Consider the following 27,063-nt stretch of genomic DNA (forward strand, 5'->3'; position numbering starts at 1 on the left):
CTGACAATATACAACAATACTAAGGTCTCTGGAAAGGATTTAAGGATTAAATGATTTTTTTTTATTGTCATTTCATAACATGAGTACATGAGAGGAACTTAACGAAGTAACAAGGTCCTGGTGACAACAACAAAGAATGAAATATTAGATAAACATTAAAATCTAATACCTATAGCTAAGCACAGCAAATAAAATACCATAACAAACTATAAAAACTCAGATTAAGTAAGAATAAAGACAATGTTAATAATGAGTATAAATAAATAAGAATGTAAATATTCAAATGTTATTGGCAATGATGCTGAGGAGGATGAAACTCCACTATTATTACAACTTTGTTTGTTATTGTTGCAGCAGTTTTTTTTAATCAACTCTGAATAACAGACAAATCTTAGTAAATGTAGTAAAATGGTTTATTATTTTGCAAAAGAATAGCCAACAGTCATACAGCCATCCTGAATGTATGCTAAACTAAACAATTGAGTTCGCCTTTATGCCCTTTCCCAGGTCAGCATCTCTGCACTCCTCCTGTAGTTTTCCACACATACGAATAACCCCATGTTTTTCATCCTGACACATCCTTCACCTGGACGCTCAAAATTAGATGTACCTTGACCCCTAGGGTCATGAAACCCACATTTAGGTGGACAGTGATCGTCTTGGTTACGTATGTAACCCTCGTTCCCTGAGGAGGGAACGGAGACGTAACGTCAGTGACTGACGAATGGGGGTTTCGCTTAGAAGCCAATCATCTCCGAGACTATAAAGTGCCCAATGGCAGTGCCAATGCCATGGGCATGCGGGATTTGCATGCATAACTCCGCCTAACCACATGGGTATATAAGGAAGTAGCTGGCATAATCGCATTATGTTTTACCTGCTGAGGAGCCAAGACTGAACTCTCGGCCGTTCCAGCGGTACAGCGGATGTGGCAGCGGGATGTTACGTCTCCGTTCCCTCCTCAGGGAACAAGGGTTACATACGTAACCGAGACGTTCCCTTTCGTTCATTCACTCCGACATAACGTCAGTGACTGACGAACGGGGGTCCCAATGTAATCATGTCACTCGGCTGTCTTCCAGTGCCCTGCGCAAGCGTGAGTGCCCTGATGCAAGATAGGACGGTCAAAGGCAGGAACGCAGGATTACCAAGGTACACTGGGAGGCATATTCCAGTTGGAGATATGTGCCAAAATGCTTACCCGTAGGGAGGACTTAAGGAAACACGTATGACCCGAGGGGCTGCATACGGAAGATCACTGGGGTACCAGCCGCAGGTGGATTTTTAACCCCAGGGGGTGGCAAGGTTGCCAAGGGAATACGCTCGCTCAGGGAGGCTTACTGTGGAAATACACATGTGGGGGTCGCTGGAGGGGAACCATGCAAATGGGGCAGCGCTTGCAGGTTCACCACCTGGTCTCTGAACGGAGTGGTGGGAACCTTGGGCACATATCCAGGCTGGGGTCTCAGGATCACGTGAGAGTCAGCCGGCCCAAATTCCAGGCGCGCTTCGTCAACCGAAAATGCCTGCAGGTCCCCTACCCTCTTGATGAAGGCCAATGCGGTCAGGAGCGCTGTCTTATAGATAAGAGCTTAACATCTACTGACCGCAACGGCTCAACTGGGGCCCTCTGCAGAGTAGTACATAGTACACTAGTACATTTATCAGAAGTTGTCAGCGCCATTTTAAACATGTTATGCTGTGTTATGTGTGTTCTGTGTATAATTTTATACTGAATTAACTGGATGTTTGTGTTTGTACTTAATATAAAAGTATTTCTGCAAACTGTTTTCCAAAATTCATCATTTGTGGTGATATTGAGATCTTTTTCCCATTGTTTAACTGGTGCTGCAATTGCTTTAGTATCTATAGACAATATTAAAGTGTAGAATTTACTAAGTGTTTTTACTGATTTACTAATTTTGGTGATATGTTTAAGAATTGGGGGAGGTTGTGCAATATCTTGGTTTCCAACTGTGGTTTTAATAGAATTCCTGATTTGGAGGTAGTAGTAATAATGTTCTTTTCCCAAGTTAAATTTCTGACTTAATTCTGTAAATGTAGCGAATGTGTTGCCAGTAAACAGGTGATGTAGATGTGTGATACCTTTCTCTTTCCATTTAATATTGTTTAGTGGAGTTTTGTTTATAGTGAAATCCGGGTTGTGCCATATAGGTGAGTTGATGTGTGCTGTCAGCTCATGTTGTGTCAGTGTATTAATTTGCCACCAAGCAGTGAGAGTTGGTTTAATCGTTATGTTTTTAAAAAGGTTGTTTTGTTAGATTTTTTTTGTGATGAATGGAAGATCAGATATGGTTATTTCTTTGCATTCTGCTTGTTCTAACGCTAGCCATGGGTTACCTGTGCTGTCACCTGTGATCCATTTGCAAAAGTATTGAAGTTTGGATGCTAAGTAATAATTTTGAAAATATGGTGCTGCTAGACCGCCCTGGTCTTTATTTTTTTGTAGTGTTTGTAAGCTTATTTTAGGATTCCTTTTTTTCCAATAGAATTTGTTAATTATTTGGTTTAATGATGTAAACCATTTCTTAGTTGGTTGTACCGGAGTCATATTGAATAAATAAAGGAGTTTGGGTAGAATACACATTTTAACTGTTGCAATACGACCAATGATGGAAAGTGGTAGGTTCATCCATCGAGTTAAATCATCTTCTATTGTTTTAAGTAGTGTGATAAAATTGAGATTGAACAAGTCAGAGAGGTTCTGGGATATTTTTATTCCTAAGTATGTAATATTATTAATTTTGAACGGTTTGTTCTGTATACTTCTGTCTTGTGGTTGTATATTCAGTGGTAAAATTGTTGATTTGGTCATGTTTATGGAGTAGTCTGATATTGCGGAATATTCGTCGATGAGTTTAATATGATGTCGTCTGCATAAAGTGAAATTTTATGATTAGTTTTACCTGATAAAACTCCAGAAATGTTTTCATTTTGTCTTATTGCAGCAGCAAGAGGTTCTATAAATAAGGTGAAAAGTAATGGTGATAATGGGCATCCTTGGCCAATCCAAATCTTTTAAGTGTCATATGAAAGAAGTACCAATTAACTTTATCAAATGCCTTCTCTGCGTCTAGTGATATGATTATGGTCTTTTTTTTCTTTTTATTGCATAGGTCCATGATGTTGAATAATCTTCTGGTATTGTTTGATGACTGGCGTTCTTTGATAAAACCTGTTTGGTCTGGATGGATGAGAGATGAAATTACTGATTCGAGTCGTGTTGCCAAAGTTTTACTAACAATGTTTAAATCAGTATTTAAAAGAGATAATGGGCGATAACTAGTGCATAATGTTGGGTCTTTATTTGGTTTAAGCAGGACTGAAATGAGTGCTGAATTCATATGAGTGTTTTTAATTGCTGCCGTCATTCGCATGAATAATGGTGATATGGTTGTCCAAAAATGTTTGTAATAATCTGGTGGGTATCCATCTAAACCTGGAGCTTTATTGTTTGATAGAGAGTCCAGAGCTTGTTTATATTCAATTTCTGAAATAGATTCTTCTAATGAATCTCTTTGTGTTGTGGTCAGAGTGGGTAAAAATAAGTTGTAAAGGAACGATTTAGTGTCCATAATTTTTCGGTTCTTTAGTATTACTGTATAAACATTTATAAAAAGTGTGAAAAGTATCATTGATGTCTTGTAGGGTGTGGAGTGTCTTTCCTTCTGGATTCTTGATTACCGGAATAAGTTTCTTTTCTCTATTATGTTTTAGTAAATTAGCCAGGTACTTACCTGATTTATCATTATGTTCAAATTGTGTGTAGCCCTCTCACCAATAAATATGGCCTATTATGTCTAGGGGACCTTCCAAAAGACACTAACTTGGGGAGAGGCACACTTAAACACAAAACCCAGATCTTCAGATACCACTATAAGTGTCAGTTTAGTGTTTTAACAATTTAAATTGGAAGTAATTACAAACTGGTGTTCAACAGTTCACAACGTAAATCTATGATCTGTAAAAAAAATTACCTTACAACTTTTCCTTTCCTCCCCAGGAAACCACAAAAAATGTTTAATGAACAATAAACATTTGTTTATTAAACCGGAACTCTTTTGATTTTTCTCTCAAATGGAAAATAATCCTTTCAAATGGAAATCCAAACAATGAAATCACAATTCACAATTCCCCCCCAGTTCTTTAACTGTTGTAATTCGTTAAACTCTGTCAAAAAACAAACTTATTCTAAGTTTTCAACACACTATGCAAACAAACGTTTTTTTTTTTTCTCTTGCAATACGTTGTTTTCTAATTCTCATTCAACTTTTTACTATCTTTTTTTTCTTTTTCCCACGAGCTCTCTATTTTCCCCTCCTTTAGAATCTGTTCATTGGGATTTTGAGAGTAAACATTGTGTAATGTATGTATTTTATTTTCTAAATCTTTTTCTCGACTTTGTTCCTTTTTGTATTTGTATGTGGAGTATGACATTATTTTTGCTCTAAGTACAACTTTAGCTGTTTCCCATAGAGTTACAGCAGAGATGTCTGGTGTGTCGTTTATTTCCATGAAAGATGCCCATTCCTTTTTAAAGTAGTCATTCAATTCTTTGTCTTGAAGTAATGATATATTCATCCTCCATCTGAATGATTTTTTAGTATTGTTTCTATTAGAAATAGTTATAGTGATTGGTGCATGATCAGAGATAATGATAGGGTTTATTGTTGTACTTAAAATATCAGGGATGAGGGAATTGCTTGTCAAAAAATAACCAATGCGTGAATATGATTTATGAACTGCTGAAAAAAAAAACTGTATTCTCTTGAGTTTGAATTTTTAAGTCTCCAGCTATCGCCAAGACCAAGGTCAGTCATGTATTGTTTAATGGTTTCTGTAGATTGCCATGGTTTAAAATGTGGTGGTGTATTCGATTTGTCTTGAGTTGGATCTATAACTGTATTAAAGTCTCCTCCGATTATGATGGCTGATTGGGAAAGGCTAGCTATTGAGGAGAAAAAATTATGGAAAAATTGGGGATCATCTGTGTTTGGTCCGTAGATATTAGCAATGGTCAGTGTTTTATTGTTAAAGATTATATTGATAATAACATATCGTCTGTCTGGGTCACATATGGTTGAGTGATTAATAACAGTTATGTTTTTATTAATTAATATAGCTATACTTTCTTTGAGTTAAAGGATGCAGAGTATATTTGTGTTAATTGCGTATTTCCTAATTTCTTGTGTTCTGATTCCAAAAGATGAGTTTCTTGAAATAAACATACATCTGCCTTTAGTTTTTTGATGTGGTTTCAAATTTTGCAATGATGGGCGCGGCCGTTTAGTGTCTGCATTTTTGTTAGATCCGAGGCGGTGGACGCGGTGGAAGGTAATATTGTTGACAGATTCTAGTGGGAGTTTTAAGAGAAGAATGCATGAAATCTTTAATTGCTTGTTCCGGGTTATCTTGGATTTGTTCTGGTATATGCGAAAAGATCAGGTTGTCTCGCATGCTGCGGCACTGGATGTCTAATACGGATTCTTTCAATAGTTTATTTTCGTTTGTGATATTTTTAATTGTTGCTGTGAGTTCTGATATCTTTGTATGCATTTCTTTATTGTCTTTTTGCAATGAGTCAATCTGTGATTGACTGAACTCAAGGCTGGTTTTAAGATCTTTGATGTCTTGATGGAGCAGTTCAAGAATTGCCAGTTTATTGTTTATGGATTCTAGAAGTCCCACCTCTATTGTTGTAGTAGAAGAGGTCATGTTAGGTGGCGATAGCAGCCACATAAACCTTCAGGGTGGAAGGAGACAGCCTTCGATCCAACCCTTCTTGGAGAAATGAGAGCACAGACCCGATCAGGCATTTCCAGGGGTCTTCTTGGCGGGAAGAACACCAACTGACGAAGAGGTTCCACTTCAACGCATAGGCCTGTCTCGTGGACTCGGCCTGAGCGGAAGTGATGGTAGCCACCACCGTAGGTGGTAGGGTACTCAAACCTGCCGCGTCCCGTCCAGGAGCCACACGTGGAGGTTCAAAAGATCGGGACGCAGGTGCCACAGGGTGCCCCATCTCTGAGAGAGGAGATCCTGTCTCAGAGGAATCGGCCAGGGAGGGGCTGTCGCAAGGGGTACTAGTTCTGGGAACCAGGTCCGGCCGTGCCCGTACGGGCGACCAAAATGACCTGCTCCTTGTCCTCCCTGACCTTGCACAAAACATGTGCAAGAAGTGTCACTGGGGGAAACGCATACTTGCGGCCAGCTGTGCACCAGAGCATCCGTGCCGAGCATGCCCTCGGTCAGGGAATAGTACAGGCTGCAATGGGATGAGTCGTGGAAGGCAAACAGATCTACTTATGCGTCCCCGAACTGATCCCAGATCAGCTGGACCGACTGAGGATGGAGACTCCACTCCCCAGGGATTGGCTGAATCCGTGAGAGCTTGTCGGCTGCAAGGTTCAGGATCCCCGGGATATGGACAGCACGAAGGGACCTCAGGCGCTTCTGACTCCATAATACGAGATGGCGGGCGAGTTGGGACATGTGACGGGAGCGTAGACCGCCCTGGTTGTTGATTTACACTACAACGGCCGTATTGTCCGACCTGACTAGAACGTGTTGACCCTTCAGCAACGCTAGGAAGCAGTGCAGGGCGAACCGTACTGCCAGCAACTCGAGGCAATTGATATGCAGGCAGCGCTGGCTCTCTGTCCAGGAGCCCGTGGCTGCATGTCCATAGCACATGGCACCCCAACCCGTGGTGGACGCATCTGTTGATACAAGAACATGCCTGGAAACTCGTTCTAAGGGCACACATGCCAGTAGAAAGCTGAGGTTCGACCACTGGGTGAGTGTCTGTCTGCAGGCCCGAGTCACTGGGACCCGGAGTGTGCCAGACTGCCATTCCCATCTCGGGACTCGAACCGCACTCTTGCTCTCTAACTGATGGAGGCAAGTAAGCTGCGTGCACATGGCGACCGAGTCGATCTCCATACCGAGAAAAGAGATCCTTTGTACGGGGCAGAGTTTGCTCTTCTCCCAGTTGACCCGAAGGCCCAGACGAGCTAAGTGGTGGAGAACCAGGTCTCTGTGTTCACACACCCGGTCCCGAGAGTGGCCCAGTATGAGCCAGTCGTCGAGATAGTTCAGGATGCGAACCCCTTGCTGCCTGAGTGGCGCAAGGGCTGCCTCGACAATCTTCGTGAAGACGCGAGGGGACAGAGCTAGCCTGAATGGGAGTACGGCATACTGATATGCCCACCCTTCGAACGCAAACTGCAGAAACGGTCTGTGTCGCAGAAAGATGGACACATGGAAGTACACGTCCTTCAGGTCGATCGCTGCAAACCAATCGCATGGACGAACGCATTCGAAAAGGCGTTTCGCAGTCAACATCCTGAACGGAAGCCTGTAAAGGGATCGGTTCAGGACGCGAAGGTCCAGGATTGTCCGTAACCCACCGGATTCCCGCAATACAGCGGGACAGTCCTGGCAGCTGTAGCCACGCTCCCAGGGAGTGTACCAACGGGGTCATACGGAGCACCGGCGTACCCTCGGTGGGGCAGTGAGGCAGTGTTACCGGTTTGGACTCGAGTGGTATAGCGGCCCGGTGTCGGGGCTCTGGTAACGACTGCGCCCTGACAGAGGAGACCAGGGAAGGACTCGCGTTCCACTGGGGTCTGCTCTGAGAGGGGGCTGGCGACAGAGAGGGACGAGAGCAGCGTGGCCTGGGGGCGGCGCACACCGCCGTCACCGGTCTCTGGGTGCTCAGAGATGGGTATGTCAGTTCTTTCTTTAACCAATATAGGGTTACGAAATATTCTTCCCGGCCCTCCACTGGGGTAAGGAGCAGTCCTTATCTCTTATCTGTCCGTGTCAGGAGCAACCGCTTAGCCTGGCATTTAGCAGGCTGCGGGGCTGGCACGGACTGGGGCGGCTTCTTGCGGCACGCTCCGTGGTGCGGCCCGGGTGAAGGCTGCTGCTGTGGCCGCACGGGAGGGGGGGGGACCGCAGAAGGCCACCCTTGGCGGCGAGGCAGCTGAGGCGACTGTCTGCTTCTGCTTCTGGGTGGCCGAGAACTGTTGGGCGAAGCTCTTGACCGCACCGGCGAATAGCCCAGCCTGGAATATGGGGGCGTCGAGGAAACGAGTCCGCTCGGCATCCCGCATATCGGCCAGGTTGAGCCATAGATGTCTCTCCTGGACCACACATGTGGACATCACCCGGCCCAGGGTGCGCGCGGTAACCATTGTCGCCCGGAGGTTGCAATGGTGGATCTCTGAGCCCTGAGTCGGCTCCACCCTCATGCATGTCGCAAAGCAACTTGGCCTGGTAGGCCTGAAGAGTTGCCATGGCATGCAAAGAGGCGGCGGCCTGCCCCGCAGCTCTGTAAGTCTTCGACACCATTGATGATGTGAATCTACAGGCCTTTGAGGGGTGCTTAGGATCGCCAAGCCAGGAGGAGGCGCTCTGGGGACACAGTTGCATCGCCACAGAACGCTCCACCGGGGGGACCCCAGTGTACCCTTTAGCCACCACTCCATCGAGGGCGGAGAAGGCAGAAGAGGTTGCCAAACGCTCGCGAGAAGACACGGGACCCTCCACGAGTGCGCAACCTCCTCATGCACTTCAAAAAAAGGAATTGGGGGCACGGCAGGACGGCTGTCCTGACGCACCCAAAAACCAATCGTCAAGCCGCAAACGCTCTGGCCGGGGCGGAGGGTTCCACTCCAAACCAAGCGCAGCGGCCACCCGGGCAAGCATGGCTGTCAGCTCCAGGACCGATGGGACAACAGTCGGAGCTGTTTTCCACACCATCACCCTCAGGTCACCCTGGCCACCAGCCGAAGAGACGCCCCGCGGACCGGATGACACCGAGGCCGCGGACACGTCAGATCGGGGAGTGTGACGGAGGGGACTCTCACTCCGGCGGCCGCACTGAGATCATTGAGTCTCGACCGCAACACGTAGATGGCCATATTCCCGCAGTGGGAACCTGACGCATCCACAAGCGCTGCCTGAGCGTGCTGAAAGCCTAAACACGCCAGACAGTGCGAGTGCCCATCAGAAGGCGGCAGAGACCGGCCACACCCAGAAGCACACAGGCGAGACATCCTGAAAAGGACGTGCCACGTGTGAGCACTTTTTGTGAGAGGAATAACTTTGCAATCGATGCCGAAGCGCCCAGGGGACCACACACCAACTGGAATCCGATCGACAGACCAGCAGGCAGGAAGTATGTGACCGCTGGAACGCGCTGTACACCAACACCGACTGGAAAATCCTGATCGTCTCGAAGAACTGACAGTAACTCAGAAGGCTTATAGGAGTGAAAGATATGTAACCCTTGGCTCCGAAGCATTAAAACATAATGCGATTATGCCAGCTACTTCCTTATATACCCACGTGGGTAGGCGGAGTAACGCATGCAAATCCCACATGCCCATGGCATTGGCACTGCCATTGGGCGCTTTCTAGTCTCGGAGATGATAGGCTTCTAAGCGAAACCCCCATTCGTCAGTCACTGACATTACGTCGGAGTGACTGAACGAAGGGGAACTCTAAGGTCCTAAAAGCTGGTCACTCGCTCTTTCTCTGTTAAATTTTAAAAGTCAGGCATAGCAAACAGAAAACATATGCATAATGATTATTTGATATATGGATAAATGTGAACAGTAAACTTGCATGCATGATGATTAGAATTCATTTTCTTATATGATTAAATTTTCCTACTACATTATTTATTAAGAAAACCAACAAAAAACAAATAATCTGTTTTTTTCTATCTTAAATGTTTTGTGATTAGTACCTGTCAAGTTGGTGAATGGACCCAACCGCTGTTCTGGAAGAGTGGAGATTCTCTATAAAGGAATATGGGGAACAGTGTGTGATGATCTGTGGGATTCTACAGACGCTGCAGTGGTGTGTCGAGAACTGGGCTGTGGGAGTGTTATAGAGGCAAAGAGTTATGCTTACTTTGGACAAGGTTCTGGACTAATATGGTTGGATGATGTCCAGTGTAGTGGGAGTGAATCTACACTGGCAAACTGTTTATCAAATGCATGGGGATCACATGACTGTTTGCACGGTGAAGATGCTGGAGTCGTCTGCCAAGGTGGGTCAGACACATTTATACTGATCTATACTTGGGTTGTTGTACAGTAAATTTTCTCATTAGCAATGCAACAGTGTTTCATGTTCTAAATAACATAGTCTACTTGAAAAAAACGAGGGTATTATTATCAGTGATGCCATTAACTCTACTCAGACTACTTTTTTCCAGTAATGAGTAATCTCAGGCGTTACTATTTCCAAACCAGTAATCAGATTAAAGTTACTTATCCAAGTCATTGTGAGTTACTATTTTAGTCATTTTCCTTAGTAAAAAACGACAGTTTATCAAAATTCTCGGCCCGAGTCCGGCTGGAACCTGTGTTTTTTATTTATTTATTTATTTAACCTTGTTGCAGCCATTAAAATAGTTCAGTTTTGTCAAAGTAGTTATATTTTGTTTAGTTTCTTTATTAAGCTAATTTAGAAAAATGTTTAGAGCAATTTTTTGTTTGTTAAATTAAAGTTTATATAGGCAAGACAATTCAAGAGTTGGTTGGTAATTTAACAAACAAAAAATCGCTCTAAACATTTTTCTAAATTAACTTAATAAAGAAACGAAACGAAATAGGCTATAACTACTTTGACATTGAAAACAAAGTAGTTATTATAACACCAATGCATTTTGACAAGCTGAGGCAGGCTGATATAAGCTAGTCTACTGCATGCAATGGCACTCAAAAAAACGAAACTACACAATCTAAAAAAAAAAATTTAAAAAAAATGAACAGTCAGGTTGTCTTACCATACACTTCCGCAAAACGTCTCAGGTTACGTATGTAACCCTAGTTCCCTGAGGGAACGAGACGCTGCGTCGAAACGCTGTGAGAACGCCTCTGCGTTAATGCGTCGTGAAGCGCCTGTAGAACCATTCCATCGGAAAAAAGATCGATCGTCGGCGTGATGACGTCATCGACCGGAAGCTATAAAACGTCCGTGAAAACAAACAGGAACTAACTTCTGATAAAGCCTGAAGTAAGTGATCACGGACACGCCGGGAGTATGGCAGAGCGACGCAGCGTCTCGTTCCCTCAGGGAACTAGGGTTACATACGTAACCTGAGACGTTCCCTTTCGGGGAACTCGAGCTGCGTCGAAACGCTGTGAGAACGCTTATACCCACATCACCATAGGACCAAGTGTCTCGTATGTGTGAAGCCGAAGCGCACACGGTTACGAGAGAACCTGTGCCCCTACTGTAGATGCCAGGTCTAGTTCGTAGAACCTGACGAAGGTAGACGGAGACGACCATCCGGCCGCGTTGCAGATATCGTGGAGGGAAGCCCCCGACAAGAGTGCTTTAGAAGCAGCCATACCCCTGGTAGAATGCGCCCGGACAGCCAGTGGAGATGGCTGCCCGGCAGCTTCATAAGCAAGTGAGATGGCCTCGGCCACCCACTTGCTCATCCTCTGCTTGGATACTGGAGCCCCCTTCTTAGGGGGTCCAAAACAGACAAATAATTGTTCAGATTTTCTCCACAGGGCAGCTCTGTGGACATATGTATCCAGTGCCCTCACAGGACACAGCAGATTTAATCTTTCCTGGTCTGACGTCATAAACGGAGGAGGACAGAAGGCTTGTAGAGTGATGGGGCCCCGTGGGCTCGTAGGAACCTTGGGGACATAACCCGGCCTGGGATGCAGAAATGCTTTCACCATCCCTGGCGCAAACTCTAGACATGAGGGCCCTACTGACAGGGACTGAATATCTCCTATTCTTTTAAGAGACGAAATGGCCAACAGGAAGATGGTTTTTAAGGTGAGGAACTTGTCCGAAACCTCCTCCAGAGGTTCGAACGGTGGTCCGGACAAGCCCCTCAGAACAATGGCCAAGTCCCATGCTGGGACCCTCGAGTGCATAACTGGCCTCAACCTTAAAGTGCCACGAAGGAAGCGTGTAATTAGAGGGTGTCTTCCCAAAGACACTCCACTGAAAGGGACGTGGAAGGCACCCAAGGCCGCCACGTACACCTTTAGTGTGGAGGGGGTCAACCCTGCCGAGAACCTTGCCTGCAGGAACTCCAGCACTGTACCAACAGTTAACTGGGTCCCACTGGCGTTCTCTGCACCATGCTGAGAAAAGTCTCCATTTCAAAGCGTACAGCTTCCTTGTGGACGGAGCTCTGGAGTGTAGGATGGTCTCTACGACCTCGGCCGAGAGACCTTCCTCTATGAGCCTAGCCCCCTCAGAGGCCAGGCCCACAGTTTCCACATCTCCGGGCGTGGGTGCAGGAATCTCCCGCCCGCCTGAGAGAGTAGATCCCTCCTGGTCGGAATCTCCATCGGAGAGCCTTCCAGGAGAGATATCAGGTCCGAAAACCATACTCGGGTCGGCCAGTTCGGAGCCACTAGAAGTACCTGGGCCCCGTCCCGGCGTACCCTCTCCAGAACTCCTGGAAGCAAGACAATCGGGGGGAAGGCGTACAGAGGCAGCCTCGGCCACTCCTGTACCATGGCATCCAGCCCCAGCGGGGCCGGATGGGTCAGAGAAAACCACTGCGGGCAGTGAGAATTCTCCGCCGAAGCAAATAGGTCTATCTCTGCTTTCCCATAAACCTTCCAAAGGAGCTCCACCACCTCTGGGTGGAGTCTCCATTCCCCGGGCCTCGGCCCCTGTCTCGACAGGCTGTCTGCTTCCTGATTCAGGGCCCCCGGGATATATACTGCCCTGATCGACAGCAATTTCCCTTGGGCCCACAGGAGGATCCGATGTGCCAATTTGTCCAACGGACGAGACCTCAGACCCCCCTGGTGATTTATATAGGCGACCAAGGACGTGTTGTCTGTCCTGACTAGTACGTGGTGGCCCCTGAGGTCGGGCAGGAACTGTTTCAATGCAAGAAACACTGCGAGCATCTCTAGCCGATTTATGTGCCAGTGCCGCTGATGTTCCTGCCATAGACCCTGGGACGAGCGACCACTCATGGTCGCCCCCCAGCCCGTGAGAGAGGCATCTGTCGTTAGCGTTACGCGACGAACATGAGCCCCCAACACGGGACCCTGAGATAAAAACCCCGGGTTTTTCCACATGACCAGAGCACGTAGGCATCGCCGCGTGACTTTGATCGTGCGGAGCGGATTTCCCCTCGGGGAGAACCCTTTTGTTTTGAGCCACCACTGCAGTGGCCTCATGTACAGTAGGCCAAAAGGTATCACGTTGGACGCTGCTGCCATGAGACCTAACAGTTTCTGGAACTGTTTCACAGTGACGGCCCGGCCTAGCTTCTGCTCTTTGGCGGCTGCCAGGATCGATGCTATGCGTGTTGGCGATAATTGCGCCCGCATAATTACCGAGTCCCAGTTCACACCCAGAAAAGTGGTTCTCTGAGCCGGAGAAAGCACACTCTTCTTGGCGTTCAGCCTCAACCCCAGCTTCGACATATGGGCGAGAACAGCATCTCGATGCTGAACCGCCATCTGCTCTGTATTCGCTAGAATCAGCCAGTCGTCGATATAGTTCAGAATGCGGATGCCCTGCAGACGCAGCGGCGCCAGAGCTGCATCCACACACTTGGTGAACGTGCGGGGTGACAGTGCTAGACCGAAGGGAAGTACACGATATTGGTATGCCTCTCCCCCGAAGGCAAACCTCAGGAACTTCCTGTGATGTGGAAGGATGGAGACATGAAAATACGCATCTTTGAGGTCTATGGTGACAAACCAATCCTCCGATTTGACCTGTGCTACAATCTGTCTGAGTGTAAGCATCTTGAATTTGAGCTTGGCCACCGAGCGATTCAATAGCCGCAGATCTAATATCGGGCGTAAGCCCCCATCCTTCTTCGGCACGATGAAGTAACGGCTGTAAAAGCCCGACTCCCTGCTGGGAGGGGGAACCCTCTCTATAGCCCCTTTTTGCAGGAGTGTCTCTACTTCCTGTGCCATTACCAGAGCCTGCTCCGGGCCCACCTCTGTAGGTAGGACACCGCAGAAAGGAGGTGGCCGACTTCTGAATTGAATGGCATACCCCTTTTCTACTATCTGCAGGACCCAACGAGATATATTTGATAGACGTTTCCACTCGTCTAGAAAATCTACTAAGGGAACCAGCCTCTCGAGGCTGGCCTCTGGTGTATTTTGAGCAACAAGCACAGTGCCCTGAAGCGGCGGACCGGCAGGGAACAACTGACTTGACTGCTCGGGGGCCCCCCGAAGGGGGTGCGGACCACCCTCGGGTGGCCCGCGGAGACCGACTGCGCCCCGGCATTGCGGCGGGGTTGGCAGCGCGGCCCCCCGAGGGTGCCGTAGGGAAACGGGTACCGTTGGCAGGGGTAAACACCGTTTCCCTACGGGGGGAACCACCCTCAGCGTCCTGACGCTTCTGGCATCAGGAACGCTTCGACGAGGCCTTCTTGGCGATCAGGACTGTCCGCAGATCAGCCCTGCCCCTCGAAGGCCTCGTCTGAGAGCGCCGCCCCTCGTCCCCACGCTGAGGGGGAGCTCGGGCAGCGACGCTCTGCTTTTGCTGAGCCCTGTGTGAGGAGCTCGTACTCGGCTTGGGCTGCTTGGTGGTATCAGCAGCAGCCCCAGGGACCTGGACCCGGAGAGGGAGGAACTGCTTGAGCGCCGCAGCTTGCTTTTTCGACTCCTGGAACCTCTCGGTGACAGTGTGGACTGCGTCACCGAAGAGGCCTCCAGGAGAAAGCGGCGCATCAAGCAGAAAGGCTTTCTCCCTCTCCTTGATGTCTGTGGGGTTCAACCATAAATGCCTCTCCGTAGCCACCAATGCTGCCATGGAGCGGCCAACACATCTGGCCGTCTCCTTGGTGGCCCGGAGAGCTAAATCAGCTGACGTTCTTAGCTCAGCAACAATATCTCCCCCCACAGCATCACTACTATCCAGATCCCTCAGCAGGTCAGCCTGGTATGCCTGCACGATAGCCATCGTGTGCAGGCATGCAGCCGCCTGACCCGCTGCCGAGTACGCTTTACCCACCAGCGCCGACGTTGTTTTTAATGGTCTGGTGGGTAAAGTCGGGGCCTTAAGGGACGATGCCGATGAAGGTGAGAGATGGCTCGCGAGCGTCTCTTCGACCTTTGGCATCGCCCCATAACCATACTGTCTCAGCCCGCTGATGTTGCTGTAGACAGAAGTCTGCGGGCTGAAGACACGATATGATGCCGGTCTCCTCCACGATCTTGCCACCTCGGTGTGCAAGTCGTGGAAGAACGGCAGGCCCCGCCGCTGAGGTTCTGAAGCGCGAGATGGCAGGAAGCGTTCGTCTAGCTTGCTATGACGTTTTCTCCCTGCCTCAGATCTTTCAGTGGGCCAGTCGATGTTTAATCTGGCCACTGCTCGCGTCAAAACCTCAACTAGCTCCTCACTAGCAGGGGACTAAAGTGGCGAGTCTTCAGTATCGATACTTTCAACGTCCACCTCCTCAGAGCTGGACAGATGAAGTACCGGCGACTCTCTCGGGGGGGAAGAAACCGCCATGCGTGCTTCCATGCCCCGAGAAGAGCCGCTGGATGGAGCAGGTGAGGGCAGAGATAAGGCAGCGCCCGTCTCTAACCCCTCTGCAACATCCAGTTGTGATCCCCACGACTGCAGCCTTCGCTCCGCCTCGGCGGCAGCGGGACCAGAGCCGCGGGGAACACGAGCCGAGGCACCCTCCTCGAAGAGTGCCCGGCGGGAGCGCAGCGTTCTTAATGGCAATCGCTCACAGTGCTCGCAAGCAGCCCCCTCGAGGGCTGCCTGGGCATGCTGCGCTCCCAAGCAGGCTACACAAAGAGAGTGTGTATCCCCGCTCGTGATGTAGCGTGGGCAGGGATGAACACACCTCTTAAAGTTACTGCTTTCACTCGCCATAATCTATCTATTTATTTTCTCTTTTTTTGTAAATATAGGAATATTTAACAAAAAGGTGGAAAAACTCTTGCAAATAGACAGACAAAAACACCAAATAGACAGACAGGTTCACACAGATCGCTTGCTGAAGGCTCAGAAGCTAGTTCCTGTTTGTTTTCACGGACGTTTTATAGCTTCCGGTCGATGACGTCATCACGCCGACGATCGATCTTTTTTCCGATGGAATGGTTCTACAGGCGCTTCACGACGCATTAACGCAGAGGCGTTCTCACAGCGTTTCGACGCAGCTCGAGTTCCCCGAAAGGGAATGAATATTATCCAATCTTCAATTCCCACGGAATTCAACGGAGATCACATCAAAGCAAAAGATTCAAGATGCATTTTATTCAGCAGCTCATTTTAAATTCAACGATCGCAATATGAGCGAGAGCAACCTAAGCTTATTGAAGATGATTGAGTTTTGTGTGATTTATTTTTGTGCCTTATTTTAAGTTTAATTTACGGGCATTTACGTTGGCTTGCTTTACTCATTTGCAGCGATATTGTTGCAGTAGCACCATCATATCTATCTGACTACAACATAGCCCATAACACGCTCTCATACGTTTATTTTTTAATCATTTGCCAGGAGTAAAATTTAAACATGTGGTTTAAACAACCAGATACATTTACATTTGTTTTGTCTGAAATGCAGACCACCTTCTGAATTGGTTTTTTTGAGTGATCGGAATTAAATGCGTCTCGAAAGACTCTCGGAAGGCATTTAGGCCTACTCCTGGTCATTTCGCAGTCAGATAGATACCTGGTCAGAGTAAACGAATGAAGGAACCAGTTGTAAAAAGCCAATAACTCTAGCAGCTGCGCTGAATAAATGGACTCTATAACCCTGTGCAAGCCAAGTCTTGACATGTCATGTCTTGTCCAGTACGTGTGCAGTCATAAGGATGGTGAACTTAGGAACAGTCGATGAAAAAGGCAATAATTGGCCTGGTCTAAATGTTTGAGTTTTGCTCCAATATGCAAAGTTACAGCCTCACTTCTTGGCATGCTATAAACAAATGTTTTAGAGAATAAAATTGTTCCGCATCCGTTTGAATATCACTTTCACTGTGGGAAATACCAGGCATTTAGGATTTAAACGAATAAATCATCAGGAGTACATACTGTATTTTTTACAGCGTAGTTTACACAGCGTAAACACATCAAACGTGCCTCTCTCTCATGCCGAGTCACAGCTGTTTATCCGAAGTTTACAGCTTGATTCTGATTGGTTGAAAGACATTCCAAATTGTTGATGAATTTTCAACAAACACACAGCTATGAAGGTTTAAGCACATCACAGTTCCACATCCCTGTAGATAATTACACAAGCTGTCTCTTTCTCCTTCCTTCACCAAACACAAGCACCTTTGTAAACCTTTCCAGACTTCAGTGACTGCTTACAAGACATTTTGTGTTTGATCTGTTGTTTCTTAGTGTGAAAATGTACAATCAATAGAAAAATGCAGCTTAATTTTGATTTAATTTTTTTTGGCAAAACAAATACAGAAATAAATTAAAGGTAATGAATAAATAAGCTGCTCCTTCTTGTTAACATGCATATCTGAATTGTTACAACCTTGGGGTGTGCATTTCTTTTCAACAATTAAATGGTCTGTTGTCAATTACTCCTTATATAGGCAGACATTACATAATGCAATATTCCTCCCTTCAGATCCATTTGAATAAATCTTGCATACAACATGATACAGAAAAATAGTTTTTTCTTCAAGTTTTTTTCTGGAATCTGGGGGCATATACTTACATGTTTATCACTTTTAACAGTGTTTTCGATAACTTTAAAGGGTGTCCTGTAAAATTACACCAAAAATGTGTGTTTAGAGACATAATTTTGTGGAGGCCAAATCCAGGCGGAATTCTACAACCTCAAAAAATGTCTTGGGTTATGTATATAACCCTTGTTCCCTGAGAGGGAATGAGCACTGCGTCAAAACGACGTATTTGGGGATGCTCCCTAAGCATCAACGCATCTGAAGTATGAATGAAACTAGTCCAATCCTGATTGGTGTTACGTCATGACGTAGATGTAACGGCATACCCGGAAACTATAAAGGGGAGGCCGGCGCATAGTAGCGTCAATTATCGCGATGAAGCAAAACGCTCTCAGGCGATACACGGTGTGGCGATGAGACGCAGTGCTCGTTCCCTCTCAGGGAACAAGGGTTATATACATAACCCGAGATGTTCCCTATATCGAGGGAACTTCACACTGCGTCGAAACGACGAATTTGGTGAACGAGTGCCCACTAGGCCACACCAAGGATATGCCTGCCCTATTGTGAAGCTGGAGACCAGGCACAATTAGGACTGGAGCACCCTAGCGCCGGCGTCGCAGGGAGATGTTGCTGACCTTCCAAGTATATTCTCAAGGCCCTGAACGGGCATAAAAGGAAAAGCCTCCCTTCTTCCACCGTCACATGGGGCGGGGGATGAAAAACCTGAAGAACCAATGACCTGGCCACCTAGATGGCACCCTAGGTACCTAGTTTAGGATGTAAAATTGCCTTAACTCTGCCAGGGGCAAACTCCAGGCAAGTTGGTGTCACCGCCAAGGCCTAGAGGTCTCTTTCTCAGAGAAGTGATAGCAAGGAGAACGGCCACCTCGAGAGTCAGGTTCTTAGCCTCAGTCGACTCCAGTGACTCAAAGGGGGCCTCAGCCAATCCTTCAATTACCACTGCCAGATCCCTGGTTTGAACTCTGACAGGAGCCGCAGGCCTCATCTTCCGAGCCCCGCGGAGGAACTGTACAACCAGATGGTGCCTACCTAAAGGCCTATCACTCACAGGAGCGTGGAAAGCTCTAATGGCAGCCACGTACACCTTGAGTGTGGACGAGGTAAGACCCGCAGAGAAACACTCTTGGAGGATCTCCAGTACTGAAGCCACTGGGCAGTTAACTGGGTCCACCTCACGCTCTCTACGGCAAGTAGAAAAAACACATTCAACTAAAGGCTGTACAGTCTCCTTGAAGACGGAGCCCTCTCAATCACATCTGCCGGCAGGCCGGCCTCTAGATACCTCAGGGGCCAGACGCAAGGCACCAAATTCCCAGTCGGGGGTAAATATTGTCCCCCCCGCCTGAGATAGGAGATCCCTCCTCAGAGGGAACTGCCATGCAGAGGACTCCCGGGAGCAAAGTGATCGGGGGAAAGTGCACAGACGCAGCCTTGGCCATGTGTGCACCATGGCATCCAACCCAAGCGGGGCTGGATGCGTGAGAGAAAACCACAGTGGGCAGTGAGACGTCTCTCGAAACGCAAAGATCCACTTCCACTGGGCTGAACCTCTCGCACATGGAAGACAGGAAGAATGCCAGGCTTCCCACAGACTTCCCTTAAAGCGGCCGTCCATGATTGCGCCCCAACCAGTGAGGGAGGCATCTGTTGAAACGGGTTTCCGGCAACATGACGCTCCAAGCACTGGACCTAGGGACAGAAACCAGGATTTCTTCCATATAACTAGGAAACGAAGGCATCTGCGCGTTACCCATATCATACGGAATGAATTTCCCCTCGGGGAGAACCTGGTTTACAGCCACCACTGTAGGGGTCTCATGTGCAACAGACCAAAAGGTTTTCACATTGGATGCTGCTGCCATGAGCCCCAGCAGTCTCTGAAACTGCTCCACAGTGAGGCTGCTGCCTATTTTTTTTCTGGAGACCATCGCCTGTATGGACTCGATATGTGCAGGAGACCATTGTGCCCACACCGTACTCCATACACCTCCCAGGAACATGGTTCTCTGGGATGGCATCAACGCACTTCTTGCATTGAGTCTCAACCCCAAACACCAAATATGGGCCAGAACGACATCTCGATGCCGAACTGCCGTTTATCCCGACTGGGCCTTATCGAGCCAGTCATCGATAAAATTCAGTATATGGATGCCCTGGAGTCAGAGATGAGCCAGAACTGCATCCATACTTGGTAAAGGTGCGAAAGGAAAGAGCTAGGCCGAAAGCGAACCTCAGGAAATTCCTGTGGGCAGGAACGATGATAGATGCGGAATATGCATCCTTAGATCGATCGTGGTGAACCAGTCCGCGAACGGGATCTGCTCACGATGGAATAGTGAGTGTCTTGAACCTGAATCTCCTCAGAGAACAGTTCAAGTACCTCAGATCTATTATGGGACGCAACCCCCCAATTTTTTTTATTTTTATGAATTAGCGGCCATAAAAGCCGGACTCCCTGTCTGGCGGAGGGAGACTTTATGGCCTCCTTTACCAACAGGGAGATACTTCCTGTTCCATAACCTGCCACTGGGCTAGGCACATCACCATCCAGACCACACCGATGAACCTCGGTGGTGGAACACTGAACTGCAGTCTGTAACCTTTGCCCACGGTACACAGGGCCCCAGCAGATATATTCAGGAGGTATAACCGTGCACCAAAACATTCTGCTTGGCGAACCAGCCTAGAGGCTGGTCTCTGGTACGCACCAATCCTCCTGCCCGACCCCCCGGCAGAGCTTAGTCGGGGAGGATATTCAGTGTGTAAACACATTCGCTGCCCAGCGTCTTACTAGAGGCGGCTGAAGCAGCATTCGTTCGCTGGAAATCGATGTGGCACGAGTGTAGTAGACGGCGGATCGCAGCATCGACTTCCAGAAAACTCCACAGAGGATTTTCGGTATGCCCATATGTTTACTGCCCAACTCCAGATCTTACTAAAGGCGGCTGGAGCAGCATGCGCTCGCTGGAAATCAATTTGACCCGAACGTCGTTGACGGCGGATCGCAGCAATGACTTCCATAAGACTCCATGGAGGGGGCGACCTCGATCGCTCCCCGGAAGAGGGGGCTGTCCAGCAGGCCACTGAGCTGGGCACACCACAGTCCAACCCACACCGATGAACCTCAGCGGTGGAACACTGAACTGCAGTCTGCACCCTTTTGCCCATGGTACGCAGAGCCAAAGTAAATGTATTCGGGAGGCATAACCATGCCCCAAGATACTCTACTAGGGGAAGCAGTCTCTCGATGCTGGCCTCTGGTACCCACCGAACCTCCTGCCCAACCCTCTGAAGCAGCTACCCGGCAGAGCTTAGTCGGGGAGGATTTTCGGTGTACAAACGAGTTTGCTGCCCAGCTGCAAGTCCTCTAGAAGCGGCTGGAGCAGCATGCATTCACTGGAAATCGGTGTGGTCCGAGCGTCGTAGACGGCGGATCGCAGCATCGACTTCCAAGAAAACTACGGAGGAAGCAACCTTGATCGCTCTCCGGAAGATTTTCTTTTAGATTAATATATAAATAAGTGAACACGATTTGGATGATAGGCATAAAATATCTACTTCGAAAAGTCAGATAAATCCCATTTAATCCCTCAGATTATTAAATGCCACCATAGTCACCCATCAATGAACATGGCCAGAATGATAGACTGAATAAACATATCTAACTCCTCAAGTCAGATAATATTTAATTCATTTTAATTCCTCAGAATTAAAATTCGGCCATAATCACCACCAGTCAATACTGTTTTAATATTTATTCATACGGAATCGTCAACTACACGCTGCCTCGGCAAACGTGAGATTCCAACATATTTAGCTTCCATCCCTTGAGATAAAAGACCACAGGCACAAGGCTGAAATGCCCAAAAAGCGCAAGCGTCGAGATATTTCTCATTAAACACAGCCGGCACCCTCAGGAGCTGACTGCTGCCTCACCCTAAACAGTATCACATGTACACCGACCGCGTGTGTTCAACTTATTTTATTGCAGACCCGTAATCTGTGCGCTGCCTCTGCAACGCGAGATCGAGCCTGCATTATAAAGTGGCAAACTCTCATTTACTTCACTCCTTCAATGCTGAGTACGTCTAATTCCTCGGAATCAAAATACTCAAGCATCTGGTTCTCCACCCGGGGGAAGAAACCACAGAGTGGGCTTCCTGCACGGGGACGGAGAACACCGAGTCACTACAGGCAGCCCCCTCGAGAACTGCCCGAGCGCCCTTATTTTATGAATGAAGTAGCGTGTTTGGTGCTTAACTTCACCCGCCTCGATGCTGTGCACGTCAGACGGCTCAAGCATCGGGTTCTCCACCCCGGGGGAAGAGGCCGCATAGCGGGCCTCCACTCGGAAAAGGAGAACATCTGAACTGTCAGCGAGGACTGAGATGGTGCCTCAGCAGTCCCAAGACCCGCTGATAAGTTCATTAGCTAATACACTGATTTATGCCGCCGCGCGCTGCCTAAACAGACGCGGGACAGATGAGGCTGGCCGGCCTCTTTGAGTATGCGGCCAGCAGAGAGCGAAGCACCCTGAGCGTCAGCTTATCACAATGCCAATCTCCCTCTGGAGAAACCACCCTAACATGCTGAACACCCAGGCACTTCACACAAAGCAAATGTGTGTCCGAGCCCGCATGAACGGGGACACGGGTGCACACATTGTTTGAACTCTCTCTCAGTCGCCACTCACACAATATATATTTTTAACAAACAACAATAAATAGACAGACAATTTCACACAGAGCGTTATGCTGAAGAGCGATAACTGACGCTACTATGCGCCGGCCTCCCCTTTATAGTTTCCGGGTATGCCGTCACATCTACGTCATGACGTAACACCAATCAGGATTGGACTAGTTTCATTCATACTTCAGATGCGTTGATGCTTAGGGAGCATCCCCAAATTCGTCGTTTCGACGCAGTGCGAAGTTCCCTCGATATAGAGAACTCATAATTACTGCTTATTAATAGTAAGGTAGTTGTTAAGTTTAGGTATTGAGAAAGATTAAGGGATGTAGAATAAGCTCATGCAGAATAAACAGACAATGTAATATGCATGATAATAACCAACTCATTCATAATAAGAATTGGACCCTAGACTAAAGCGTTACCCAATATTAATATCCAACTAAACATATCAATAAACAAAGGTATGAATAAATGTTGAATCCTAAATAGTATTTTTAAATTTAATTATGGAACATTTAATATTTTAGTATCATATCATATTTAATTGCAATACGTCCTAAAACAAAAAACTTGTTTGCTTATATATTTATTTCGACTGCCTTCTGCTTTTGGTTAAGGATAATCTGATGGCATAAATGAATACACAGCCTGATTATCCTGTATTTTTTCTCTTTTAGCACTGTGATTCTGGATACCATTACAGAGAGGGCAGGTCTGTGGAATCCCAGGACAATGATTTCATTTCCATTAAATTCCACAAAGTTCTCTGATATTTTCTGGAAGGAGCCAAAGTTTTTTTTTTTTTTTAAGAAGTGTGTGATGTACTGTTAATGCACATGTTTAAGATCTGTTATATGCCTGATTTGAATCTTTTCAATCTTTTCAATCGTTTACTGCATTAAATTATGAATAAAGAACGGAAAATATTGTTTTGTTCAGTTGTATACAATATTCAGCTCTGATAAAAATTAAGAGACCCCTTTACATTGATTTCTCAATGTTAAGTGGTCATTTTTTTTCAGAGCTGTACATCACCACTTGTACAATTAAGTATGCAATAGCACTCAGTTTCAGAATTATTTGTCTCTGGGTAAAGTTATCTAATTTATCTCCCCCCATGTCTCCTCAGTCCCCAGACGTTTGCAGACTGTTATAAAAAACAGTCACATAAAAAGGGGATGCCACACAGTGGTAAACATGGCCTTGTCCCAACTTTTTTGAGATGTGTTGATGCCATGAAATTTAAAATCAACTTATTTTTCCCTTAGAATGATACATTTTCTCAGTTTAAACATTTGCTATGTCATCTATGTTGTATTCTGAAATAAAATACTTCCACATCATTGCATTCTGTTTTTTCTTCTTCATATATTTATTGATATGCACACAAAAAACAGTGACACCTCTTGGATAACAATAACAAACATATTTGCGTACAACTTTTTTTTTAAATGATAAAATAAATAAATTAAAATAAATAAAAAATAAATAAATAAGTAAAAATTTAAATATATATATTTTTAAATAAATAAAAAAAGGAAAAGGGGTGTATGTTGGAGTTAGGCCTAGTTAGCCTGGAGAAATTGCATAAATGGTTGCCACTTATTGTTAAATTTGGAGGGATTCCCTTATTTAGAGTATCTTATTTTTTCCAGTTTTAGAAAGGACATGACATCAGTGATCCAAAGTGTATTGGACGGGGCATTTTTTGCTTTCCAGTTAAGAAGGAGATGGCATCTCACTATCAAAGAAGTGAACGCAAGGACCTCCAACTACACTGATGAAAAATGGTGGTAATCTTGAGGAGTACCAAAAATGGCTATATGTGGGGAAATATCAATGGTCTTGAGGAGCACTTTAGACATGGTGTCAAAATAAGTTTGCCAGATATTTCCTAGAGTTGGGCAGAGGAAAAACATATGTGCAAGATTACAGGGTGAACCAGAGCATTTGTCACAGACATCAATTATATTAGGGAATATTTGTGATAGATAAGATTTAGAATAGTGACATCTGAACACTACTTTAAATTGTATTAAGGTCAATCGGGCACAGATTGAGGCTTTGTGAATACCGTTTAAAACTAAGTCCCACCAATCAACATCAAAGGCCAGACCAAACTCTTTCTCTCATGCCCCCTTCGTCCTAGTGGTAAGATGATCGTCATAGGACTGGATAGTACCATAAACTTTTGAAATTAAAGATCTTTGTGAAGCATTCAATCATAAAAGACTGTCCCATGTCTGCTCAGGAGGAAGTTGTGGAAAATTAGGAAATAAAGATTTTACACAGTTCCTAATTTGAAAATACCTAAAAAGATGTGAAGGTGGGAGGCCAAACTCGCTAATCAAATCTGTAAAAGAAAATAGCAAATAGAGTCAGTAAATGCAGGTTTGAACGCATAATTCCTCAACAATGGACTTCATATGGTGGGAGTAAGAAATTAAAATGCTTCCTAAATTGAAACCATATCTTTAATGTGGAGATGACCACTGGGTTGCTAGTAAAGCCAGAGGGGTTGACTGAAGCCATGCCAGCCAGTATCACCAGTAAAGAGGATGAGGGACATGATTGTATTTCCAACTGACACCAAGGTATGTCGACCAATTCTAGCCAAAATATAGTATTTGTAGCTCAATAATAAACTTTGAAATTTGGTAGAGAGAGGCCACCTCAATAGTAGTCTATCAGTACTTGATGGTGGTTAGACACTTCAACAATGGAGTCAAATACAGCGTAAAAGATTAAATTAATGGTATTCGGTAACGGTTGTCTGAAACGAGCTTTGACTCTGATATTCCCGGACTTGATGAGGGAAATGTGTTGACCTCACTCTTCGTCAGGCGTGAGGTTAAATGCGTAAAGCGTGTATCCGTTCAGGAAATCATTCCTGCCGATAGCGAGCGGTTGATCTTTAAGTTGTCTCCAGGTAGCCATCACCAACTGATAATATTTGCGTACTGCCGAACCATCATCGAAATTTGGCTGTAGCGGCTTGGCCGGGTACTGTTGTCCGTCGACGTACACCGCTACACTCTAAAAACGTATACTATGATTTACGCAATTTTTTTGGTGAAACATTTTTACACTAAAAAAATTGAGTAAATTTTAAAGCAGTGAACTCAATTATAGACACCATATGAACTGAGTAAATGTAAGTAAAAAATTAAGTAGATCTGAGTAACTGCATTTGTTACATTAACAAATTCAATTGAGTAGAAAAAAATGGGCAAAAAAACATTTAAAAACTAATATTTATGACTAATATGAACTGTTTTTATTTATGAGTATTACTAACTTGTATAGTATAACTTTAATTTCCTCTAAACCTTTCTAAAATACTCCACAGTCCACACAAGCACACATATACATGACATGGCCTTTATTGTCGATGAGTACATCAATAACGTTACAGAATATATTACTGTTTGACATGTAAAGAATAACAGTTATTTTACAACATTTAAACTCTTGTAACAAACATTTTAGAAGTAAAAATTAAACATTTAAAAGTAATTCAAGTGTAATCAACCGGTCTGTTATCCCATTTCCACCGTATCAGCGCTGTTTCTCGAGCCTGAGATGGACTAACGCTAGCGTCTGCTGGTGGACTTTGAACTCGAGACCGCTGTCCTGCGTTTCATTCGTAGCTGAAAGATGCTGCGAGGCGCCAGACTCCATAACCTGACAATAAACAAACAGTGCCCAGTTTTTATCATCCAAGATTTTATCATCCAAATTCATTATATTCATTATCTTTACAAATAAAGTTGTGTGTTTTGAGCAACACAGCAGGCGTTTCAAAGACCAACGCCACACGTTAACTTAAGGTGACTCACACTGCGTCCCTGTATGTTGTTTTGAATTAAATAAAATGCCTTTTAGCACAGTAATGATTATATAGATAAAAAAAAACACATACAAACCTGAATTTAACAGAGGAAATGCCCCAATTCTGCGACGCTGAGAAGAAGAAACTGCTCTGGTGACTGAGGAGAATTCAAATATCTGCACTCACTCAACCGTCGAGCTGTCGTCACGTCAGAGGGTGGGGGAGGGGTGCATTGTTTTAATCGAGTAAACTTACTCATTTTCTTCAGTGTGTGTTAATAGCACTCTAGGCATTAACCCTCACCCTCACCAACGCCGCTCCACGGAAATCAGCTTTCAATCGGAATGAATGGAACCAACATGAGAAGGATGTTATTGATGATCTGAAAAAATGTAAAAAGGCTTATGTGGTGACTGGTGTAGTTCCTGATCTCACTAATTGAATTCCTAATAATAACAAAAGAGTGACTGTCTCACAGTATTACTGGAGAGCCACCTGTTGTCAAGACAACAACAATAAGTTCACAGGGCAGGGTTACTATGGACCTGATAAAGGTGTAGTGACAAAATCAACAGTTACAGACCTACAGAATCAGCTGGCCAATGATTATGGTGTGAGTATTGTAATTTTCCCGAGCCTACCCTCAGGGGCCAAAAGACCGGCGCAGGGTGGTTGTAACTAGTCTATCCTTTATCCTATGAGCTGAACTGGATCAGCTGATTTATATCTGTATCTTTGACTGGGGTTGGTAAGAGCTGATATCAGTTCTTCATACTCATGACTTCATGATCCTGAACTGCCTTTCTGTCATTTAAAGAACATCTCTTTCCATCTCTGTCCACTTCACTGTTACTG

The 27,063-nt window shown here is 45.9% G+C and overlaps 1 protein-coding gene across 1 annotated transcript in view; it reads left to right on the plus strand.

The window, feature by feature from the left end:
* The window catches only part of LOC137064345 (endonuclease domain-containing 1 protein-like), a 116,869-nt gene that overhangs the window by 32,807 nt on the left and 56,999 nt on the right, over nucleotides 1–27,063 (plus strand). The gene's annotated exons all lie outside the window — the stretch shown is intronic.

The sequence above is a fragment of the Pseudorasbora parva genome, chromosome 25, assembly GCF_024679245.1.
Source record: "Pseudorasbora parva isolate DD20220531a chromosome 25, ASM2467924v1, whole genome shotgun sequence".
Classification (NCBI taxonomy): Eukaryota; Metazoa; Chordata; class Actinopteri; order Cypriniformes; family Gobionidae; genus Pseudorasbora; species Pseudorasbora parva.